The following is a 9512-nucleotide window of genomic DNA, read 5'->3' as shown; positions in this document are numbered from 1 at the left end:
ATTTAAAGATCTTGGAGATTCTTCACGTTCGGTTGAGGGGGGCTTCTCTCTGTAAGCAGAGGAAATGTCTCTTAGGTTTGAGCGTGATTAATCTCTAGGCTCTTCGAAAAATATTATTACGTTGCTTTACTTTAATCGTTCCCCCACCTTTTTTCAACCATGAACAGAACGCAAGGTAATTTCATTTTAATGATGCATATGTTCTGCATTTATCGCTTTTAAATCCCTCGCCGCAGCTTTGAGAAAGCAAGGGCGATACCGGTCAGCCGACCCCCACCCCTTAATTTTTCTTTCCTCTTCTTCGTTCTTTTTTATTTTTAAATGTGCTTTACGCATTTCTCTTTTAATCATCTATAATATAAATCTCACCTGGTTAAATGTATGTATGTATGTATGTATGCCTAAAACTTTCGACAGAGGCGACGGATTTTCACGAGGTCGGTATCATTTTGAAGATCGACCCTTCGGACGACAAATATCGAAAAATATGTCATAAACATAAATTCCTTCACTCTCAATTTGGCAGTTTTTTATAGGGAGGGTCGTGTTTTTCGCTGAAATTTTTGCAAGTCATTCAACCCTCGTGTCTACGATGTCGGATGAAAAGCCTTACTTCGACCGCCCGTGACGTCACGCGGTAGGCACATCGGTAAGATTGTTTTTTTTTTATAAATTATTTTCACCTCTTTTTTCTCTGGCGCGTTATGGGTTTGAGCCTGCTTACTACTATTTTTTATTTTTATTTTTTTTTTTTTTGCTCAACCAACATCCTTACACACACCTCCACTCTCTTTTCCGCTTTCACGTAACAGGTTCGAGCTTTCTTGCCTACTACAACTTTTTTGGGGGCGGGGGGGGGTTAACACACACCTCCAAACACCCAGGCAACGCCAGGCACTCAGGTTAATGAATTATAACAGTCTTCGCTTCATGATTGCAATATATATATATATATATATATATATATATATATATATATATATATATATATATATATGCAGCATATTCTCATTGAGACAAGTTTCTGTTTCACTAGTTTCTTTTTTATCTTCTCTAATCTTCGAATATATATATATATATATATATATATATTTATATATATATATATATATATATATATATATATATATATATTAGTTGCGTTTTTCTCAAAATTGTTTAGGTTGGATCCATAAGTTTCTTAAGCGAGCGCTTTCGATAGGAATACTTCCATCATCCTCAGGCATATTGTGTCGTAAGAATTATGTTGTTAATTAAAATATACATATTTTTATCAGGGTTATTACGAGTCTAGTGGGTGGACAATTTTATTATATATATATATATATATATATATATATATATATATATATATATATATATATATATATACGTATATGCATATTAAGATTTAAAATTTACTATCTTGGGCATTTCAAAATATTTCGACTGTACTCGTAATTATCACTATTTATCTGAGGATTTTTTGTCTTAATATATAATGCTTCAAGTATTTTAATGTATGTATACAGAGTGTATATATGTTTGTATATACGTACCAACCACAGTCATTTATATGACGTGTCTATATACGTGTGTTTCTCTAATCTATTTTTCTATTGTTTCTTGAATTGGTGTGTGCATAACACTTACGACAGTGTTGATATGTTAACAGATACAGCTTAACAACGAACATGTAACATTTACAACAGAAAGGGACAGTTCTCTGGAGTTTTACATCGACCAATAGGAAAAACATACCTGTTATTTGCTTTGGTCTTGTTGGAGATTCGTACAATTCGAAGTCTTTGTGGTAATTGCGGCAGCTTTAGTTACCAAATATTTCCTCCATTCGAAAGATGCAAAGCTGGTTCTAGATTGTTATATTTGACACCCTCCTCTGCTTAGAGCCATCACCGTTCGTGGACCGTCTTTTTCTTCCATACCGCCGACTCCGTCTTCCCTCTCTTTTTCTCTCTCACTTCCGACGTTTGGTAAAAAGAATGATACGTGTCTTTTAAGCTCTTTTCTAAAGTCCACGTCACTTTAAGTAAACTATAGGTAATGCTACGTCAAACTCTATAGGTAAACTTATTTTTAAATTATTGTTTGTGTTCTTACTTTCTTTTCTATTAAAACATCTTAACATAAATAAATTTTATTTGTAAATATTATTTTCGCTATAACATCCTGTTTTAAAAAATCATAATAATCGTCGATCAGCACATTTTCGGCGTTGCCTGGTTAATATCTAAATTTAAAAATACCATGAGTAATGTGATTTCTAACTGAACTGTTACATACGATGAAAATTTTATTTCAAACTAAAGACGTTACATACCATAAAAATGTGATTTACAACTGTAACGTTACATACTATGAAAAATATTATTTCAAAATGAAACGTTACATATCATGAAAAATGTTATTTAAAACATAAACATTATATACTATAAAAAGGTAATTTCTAACTGAAACGTTACATACCATGGAAAATGTGATTTCAAACTGAAACGTTACATACCATAAAATGTGATTTCAAACAAAACGTTACATAAATGAAAAATGTTATTTTAAACTGAATTGCTACACACCATAAAAAATGTGATAAAAACCCGAAACATTACTTCTTATGAAAAATGTTATTTCAAATTGAAACGTTACATACCATGAAAGATGTGATTTCGAAAAAAAAAACGTTATATTCCATAGACATGTGATTTCAAACTGAAATGTTACATGACATGAGAAATGTTATTTCAAACTGAAAGATTACTATAGAAAAATGTGATTTCAAACGTAAACGGTTAACAATGAAATATATGCTTTCAAACTTCTGCGTTACATACCATAAAATAGTAATTTCAAACGGAAATATTACATACCATAATAAAGGTCATTTCCAAAAGAATGTTACAGACCATGAAAATAGGTATTTCAAATTGTTACATACCATGAAAAATGTAATTTACAAACTGAAAAGTTACATAACACGAAAAATTCGATTTCAAATATAAATCTTACATATTATAAAAATGTGATTTCGAACTAAAACGTTACATAACATTAACATATGATTTACAACTGAAACGTTACATACAATGAAAAATTTAAAACAGAACATGTTACATACCATAAAAATGTTATTTAAAACAGAAATGTAACATACCATGCAAAGGAACAGTTTAATACCATGAAAAATTTAATTTCAAACTGAAACGTTGGATGCCATAAAAATGTGATTTCAAACTAAAACGTTACATACCATAAAAATATGATTTCAAACTGAAACAGTACATAAGATTTCAAACTGAAACAGTACATAAGATAAACAGTGCGATTTCCAACTGAAACGTTACATACCTTAGAAAAATGTAATTTCAAACTGAAACGTTACACACCATGGAAAAGATGATTTCGAACTGAAACGGTACATAACGTGAAAATTGTTATTTAAAGTGAAAGAGTACAAACCATGAAAAATGTAATATCAAACTAAGCCGTTACATTCCATGAAAAATGTGAGTCCAAACTAAAACGTTACATACCATGAAAAATATTACTTCAAACTGAAACTCTACATACAATGTAAAATATGCTTCTAAACTGACGCGTTACATACTATGAAAAATATTATTTCAAGCAGAAATGTTGCATAGGATGAAAAATGTGATTTAAAAAAGAAATGTTACATAACATTAAAAATATGATTTCAAACTGAAAGGTTATAAACAATGAAATTTTTTATTCCAAACAGAAAATGTTACATACAATAAAAATATTATTTAAAATGTAAATGTTACGTACCATGAAGAATGTGACTTCAAACTTAAACGTTACATACTGTGAAAAACGTAAATTGAAACTGAAACCTTACATACCATGAAAAATGTAATTTCAAACTGAAACGTTACATACTATGGAAAATGTGAGTTTAAACTGAAACGTTACATACCTGAAAAATGTAGTTTCAAACTGAAACGCTACATACCATGGAAAATGTAATTTCAAACTGAAACGTTACATACTGTGAAAAATGTGATTTGAAACTGAAATGTTTCATTCAATGAAAAATGTAATTTTAACTGGAAATCTTACATGTCATGTAAAATGTGATTCTAAATTGAAACGTTACATGCCATGAATAACGTTATTTCAAACGGAAACGTTGCATACCATGAAAAATGTGATTTCAAACTAAAAAGCAGACCACAAAAAATGTTGCTTTAAGCTTAAACCTAACTGAACCCGTATTTTATTTCAAATTCGTGGTTCATACACCAAACTTAAACGTGACTGACCAAAGAAAAGGCTATTTTAAAAGTGACACTTGACTGACCGACAAAGTACTTTATAGGGGCCCATCTTAGAAAAATACAATACTTGTTTTTAAGGTTGGCACCTTATATTTCGCCCAACGCCCGAACATGTGCAAATGATATGTTCATATTATCTTTTGTGTTCGGATATTCATTTGCATCGCAAAATATGTATCTCCTCCGATACTGCGTACGGTCATCTGGCACGAGTCATGCATATTAAAAAGATTTCTCTTGCTTATTATTCGCCCCTGGTCAGCATTATCCATTTTGTCCGGTCGATCGAATAATTAACGATCCACTTGCTTCTACCAACACCACGTATTATCCGTTCCATGTCTGTCTCTACGCCGAGCCCCTGCACAGACTGTCTGCTCGCCGAAGCATTGCATGAACTGGGGCGTTCAATTAACGACCCAATTATCACTGTTTTTGATTCCCCGGACACAACGCGCCAAACTGTACCACCCTCACGTCACCTTGACCCACCCCTGTCCATACCAGATATAGATTATTATGCTCGCCCTTAAGAACATGGCTTAATTTGACCATTGTATTTTCCATTTCCCTCTGTTAATACCACGAGTAGTCTTGTGTCCTTATTGTGCAAATATTTGCTTACTATTACAGAAAATATATTAGTACGTTGAAATCTAATATATAAAAACAAAATGTGTGTGTATGTGCGTTTGTGTGTCTCGTAAGAACTCTCGACACACGCGATGGATCCTCACGAAATTAGTATCGTTTTCAAACACAATCCTTCGGACGAAAAATATCGAAAAATTGACCAAAAAAATTAATTCCTTCATCCACAACTGGGTAGTTTTGTACAAGGTATCTTTTTTGCCGATATTTGTCGACGTTGGATTGACTACGCTTAATTTCAACTCTCCCGACTTCCGTTTAGGCCATGGACGCATCAGTCAAGACGTTACGTTTTTGTTTTTTGTTTTTTTTTCCTTTACGTTTCGAGTTCGAGCCTGCCTGCCTACTACCACTTTTTCTTTTTTTAATAATACCTCTCTCTAACCAAACTGCGTACTGTTGTTTTGATTCCCCCACCCGTTACTACCACTTTTTTATTCTCCCTTTCGAGGGTTCATTACTACACCATCTACACACACCCGGGCAATGCCGAGGACCCCTATTAATATAATATAAAAAGATAATCTCAATCTAAGGCTGCAAGGCCTGTGCTGTTATGAATGAACTCTACACCAACCTCTCACACGAATAATGTACAATTACCTGAAGTCTCTATTACCAAATACTTCAGACCGTTTTTTTTTTACTCACTGCATATGCATATTGTTATGTATACATCAAATTAAAAACAGATATACATGATTGCGAACATATATTGTTTGACGCCTTGGGACGACTACATTCAGAATCAACCTTTTAAAAGACCCAAATTTCCTGCTTGAACTTTTTAGATTTTTCCTTCATTATATACTAGCGGGGGGGGGGTAACCGGCGTTGCCCGGGTGTTTGTAGGTGTGTGTGTTTTGGGGTAAATCAAAACAAAAATCGTTGGTTATTTTTTAAAAAAAAAACGAAGCCTTGACGCGCAGTTGGAAAATAATAAAATGTGTGAAAAAAAAAACCGTCCGACTTGGCAGGTACCCGTTTTTGACGAGTTAATGACGTCAACTTTGGGTGCGGGACAGTGTTTTATTTACCGCGAGTCTGTTCACTTCTTTTTTATACGAAAATGTTTAATGTACATGCGGCGATCGAAAATTGTTGAATATTTATCTTTTGAAAGTCGGGCATATTAAATAGACAGGCGACCCCGGTTGTTAACTCGTAGATATTATCATTTAGGCGCGATATAAAAAGTTTTTAAAAGTTGTGAGGCGACCGATCGGTTCTCGGAAAAAAGCCTTTCTTGGATACACACACAAACATTTTCGCTTTTATATTTATAGATAATATATGAGTACCCATCTTTCTTCTTTAATTTAAATCTGTTTGTTTTTTTCTTTTGGTTTTGCTTTTTTGTTTGTTGTTTTTTTTGGGGGGGGGTTACATCATTACCCTGGATCACATCTGACGGAAGGTGCACGACTGAAATACAAAGTCGCATAGCCGCAGCCAAAGTCACCTTCAAGAGATTGTTACCAACAAAAACCAACAGAAACATTAAAATAGACCCCAAATCCAGAATACTCCAAACGTATGTATGGTCTATTATATTCTATTCTGCTCTATTATACGATTGTATCAGTCAGCACTAGCCCTATTCGGGCTTAACTGGCTTCCTCCAAAGGTCCCCAGTCGCATGCATATCACCGTTAAGAGAGATGACAACATTATGTTTTTGCAACTCTCGCAGGGAGGTGTCAACGTACTCTTACATACAGCACCTCGAAATCCCAAATTGGTCACCCATTTTAGTAATAACGAGGCTCAACGTTGCTTAACTTCGGTGATCTGACGGGAACCGGTGTGGCAACGTGTTATGCTGTATATTATACGGTTGTGAGTGCTGGACAATCATCAATAATACGAGGATAATACTAGAGAGAACTGAAATTTGGTTCCTCAGGAGAATATTGAAGATATTCTGGACAGAAAAAAAAACAAACCAGAAGGTATTAGAAATGGCAAAGACAGAAAGGTCTCTAATAAAAACAGTACAAAAGAGACAAATGAGATTCACGGGTCATGTCTACAGAAAAAGCGGAATAGAACAGATTAGCTTGACGAGAAAGATCATGAGTAGAAGAAGCAGAGGACAACAGCGAGAAACATGCGTTGACAGTTTGAATACCTGGGCAACACCAAAAATGATGAGCAACAATGAATTCATGAATGCATCAAAAGAGAAAGATAGAGAGCCATAGCCGTCAATGCCTATACCAGGCAGGTCGCCACTTGATGATGATGATCCCCGTTCATTCGTTGAAACCCCCTACCAGACCAGCACTCTCTCTTATATAGCGTTACCCCTTCTAATCTAATTATAAATCTATTTTGACACTGTTCTAATTTTGTTTCATATCTATTCTTTAAAGTCTAAGGGACCTTATCGTCACTATCTTTAGTATTATTATTTTATTATTTTCATTATAGTTATTACTTTTATTATTACTACTTCTAACTTTTATTAATATTTGTATTGTTATTATGACTATTGCTATAACTATTATTACTACTATTATTATTATCGTATTTTATTTTCATGTCAGTATATTCCATTGTATTTTTCTGGTTTTGCCCTAACACCCATCTATATTGTTCTGCTTTTACTAGATTATATCCTATCTGCACCTAACCTGCCCGATTATCCCGTTGCGTATCGCACCATCTTAACACTAGTCAGCAACACTTTTCACCTCTATCCTACAAATTCTTTTTTCTTTTTTTTTTACAAAGGAGTCATCACTTATTAAGGCCTAGAGGACACTCGAGGATAAAGGTTAAGGAGTGTACAGTAGTCAATTGGAAAATGTCTTAGTAATCGTCAGTAGTGAGTATTGGGTCAATTGGATTACTTTAGGGGACGTCTCATCAAGAACTTGTTTACGTTGGACTTGAAGACAACTATATTGAAGTCAGTTGGAAAGCAGGAAAACTTAAGAGAGTTCCACGGGCGTGCAGTTCTAAGAAAAAAACTTTGTTCATGGAATCTACGTATAGCACCATCTTAACACCAATCAGCAATCCTTTTAACTTCTCGTCTACAAATTCTATTTTTTTATTATTTCACTTTAGCTTAATTTTTACTTTAATCCTCTATCTTTTAATTCTCTCACACACATTTTAGCATTTATTTTTTGTTTTACTTGTATAGATCGGTAAATATATTAATTAGTTAATGAAATTTTATAACATACAGTAAATACTCCCCCAAAACGTATTTCATCCGCTGTCGTCCAGCCCTCCTAACGCCCTCCTCTAACATATTTAAAATACCGTAATTATCTAATAAGCCCCTAGATCAGGGTTTACCCAAGTTTAGAACACTATGAAGACCCTGAGTATGACAAAGGTTTTTCACGGAGAACTAGCAAGATAATTTCCAAAATAAATATGAAAAACATTAATTTCAAATTGTAAAACTAATTAATGATGATGTTTACAACCATTTTTTGTCTTTAATTAATGAAAAAAAATTGTTGCATTTTTGTTAATTTATTTTTTGATTTTATTTTCTATGAACCATCCTGAAGTTCTTTACACCTGTAGTTAAGTATCATATTTCTTTCCAATAAAAAAGATAAATAATTAAATATCTGCAGCCATCTAATTTTTCCATATAAAACATTTGGTCCTCTTTAAAAAGGGGCTTGCTGATCCCCTCAGCCTCATCCACGAAACCCCCAAGACTCCGTGGAACCCACTTCGGGAAACCCTGCCCATAAACAACCCTCTCTCACACCTTTAATATAATCAACTTATAAAAACCCCTAATATACAATTGCTAGATATCGCATCCTCATCTTGTTACCTAGCAACTCACTTCCTATTCTGATAAGAAGCATTAGGTTTCGAAATGTCTGGCATAAAGACACACTGTATTGTATTCCATTGTTTCAAATTGATTAATAATTCTATATACACCAGTACATATTTTTTTTTATAAATATATTTTTCTTTTGTATCTAAGCTCCACCTGCATGTCAAGCTTTTAATTAAATCGAAAAGTCTGCATTTAAAGTATCCTTATATGCTTCTTTGATACTCCTATATATACGCATATATATGTGTGTGTGTGTGTGTGTTGTGAGTGTGTGTGTGTGTGTGTGTGTACATATAGACATAAATATAAGCATAAATATATGTGTGTATCTGTGTGTGCATATAGTCTTTTATTTATTTATTTATAATTTTTATTTATTTATTATTGTACAAAAATAGTTATCCACGGCCACGTGTTTCGCCGTATCTAAGGCTCGTCAGCATGGTTGAATATATAATGACTGGCATTGTCAGCCACGCTGAGGAGCAGAAGATACGGCGAAACGCGTAGAAAGTAACAACCAGCTCAGGCCAAGATCACAGTGTAGCATCTGTTCTGATGCTACTCTTCACTTTTGCGGTCCTCAGTCAGTGGAATAGAAATTCTTCATGATTGAACCATTTTTATTTTTGTTCTTATCCAGAGTGCCCCTTTGTGGAGAACTAGATTTTCCCCACATTAAAAACCGACCTTATGTATTATTCTGCCCTCGTGGGGAGTAAATAGGTATTCAGTCGATTTCT

General features: G+C 33.8%; 1 pseudogene; it reads right to left on the bottom strand.

Annotated features, from left to right (window-relative positions):
- Window positions 1-6658: 6658 nt before the first annotated feature.
- LOC145261305 (5S ribosomal RNA) lies at window positions 6659-6776 on the bottom strand (annotated as a pseudogene).
- Window positions 6777-9512: the final 2736 nt, after the last annotated feature.

The sequence above is a fragment of the Euprymna scolopes genome, chromosome 37 (assembly GCF_053919585.1).
Source record: "Euprymna scolopes isolate OS-2025 chromosome 37, ASM5391958v1, whole genome shotgun sequence".
NCBI classification, from domain to species: Eukaryota; Metazoa; Mollusca; class Cephalopoda; order Sepiida; family Sepiolidae; genus Euprymna; species Euprymna scolopes.
This window is presented reverse-complemented; position numbering and strand designations above follow the sequence as displayed.